Source organism: Egretta garzetta, unplaced genomic scaffold (genome assembly GCF_000687185.1).
Source record: "Egretta garzetta isolate BGI_Z169 unplaced genomic scaffold, ASM68718v1 scaffold417, whole genome shotgun sequence".
Taxonomy (NCBI): Eukaryota; Metazoa; Chordata; class Aves; order Pelecaniformes; family Ardeidae; genus Egretta; species Egretta garzetta.
Window position 1 is genome coordinate 1,628,636 of NW_009260227.1, and position 1,358 is coordinate 1,629,993.

Genomic DNA, 1,358 nt, shown 5'->3' on the forward strand with positions numbered 1-1,358 from the left:
CCGAACAGAGAGAGGAGGATTTCTATGGCAGAATGGCCAACATGGTATCTTTATTTCATACATCTCTTCAGAAAGTGTCAGCTGCATTGCAGACATTGGCAAACTTGAGAGTGTATTGGGGATCCATCTTGCTCTTCAGCAAGACCTGAAGCTTAGTTTTATTTCCCCACTGGCCTGCCTTCAGTGGAATAAATAACACAGAACTAGTATAAAAATTCTAGGCGTAATTTCCTTCTCTAAAAATATATATATTTCTTTTTAAAGGGGAGAGGTGGATATCAGGCTATTGACTGAAGAGTTTAATTTATCTTTCTCTGCTCTGCCTTCCTCTCTCATGTCCCAGAATGGTTCTTCATAGCCAGAAGAATTTGTAGTGTACATCAGCAACTGAGGCAAGCAAGCCATAAAGAACAGTTCTGTGACTGAGTTTTAAAAAATAGCATTGACTGACACTTGGTCATGGCTGGAAACGTGGCAGGTGTTTATCAAAATCCCAAACCCTGTTTTTTAAAAAATACTGTATTTTAATTGTTTAAATATCATTGAAGTGGTATCTCCTTGGAAGTTAGTTTAGGCAATTGTTGGAAAGAATTAATACAAACATTTTTAATAGGGATACATTTGGCAACTGATAAAGGATGGGGAGACTTTTTCACTAGAAGTTAATCATGCTTATAGAAGAAACAGTGATTTTTTTTTTTTTACATTTTTTTTTTTTATGCTTGAGTTTCTATATGAACTTTAGAACAACAACCTGGTGTTGGAGGAGAAAAAAAATGCAGCAACTGCTCCGTGGTGCAGCATTTTTGTATCTTTCCTCCTGTGGGCTGGATAGCCTGCACAGCAGTGCCCTGATTTAACTCTTTTTAATGGGCCAGTTACATGATAGTGCAATTATGTGGCCAGACTTCAGCTCTTTTTCTGCACCTCCTACATGTCAGAGGAGATAGTAGTACCCAAATAACCAGCTTGACTATCTTGAATTGTGTGGGAGTTCTTGATAAAAAGTGACTGTTGTATCAGATATTTAGCTGCTTGCTTATTAAGCATGTCCTGGCTTTATATCTAACCAGGCCCCAGGACGAAGATCCAGATCTGCATCTCAGTCTTCAGCACATATGGTATGCCATGAGCAGGCTGTTTCTTTCACTAAATCTTCATTCTTATTTATGTTTATGTGCTTTTGTATCTCTTGCTATTACTAACTTTTCAAAGAAGGAATTTGTTTAGCAAGATGAAATGTAATCCATCAATCCAGCAGTGACAACTTTATATTTTCCTGTGTGTTTGTAATACAGGGCTATGGGCGAAGATCACGAACAACTTCAGAGTCCTCTGCTCATTCTGTGGGACGAGAG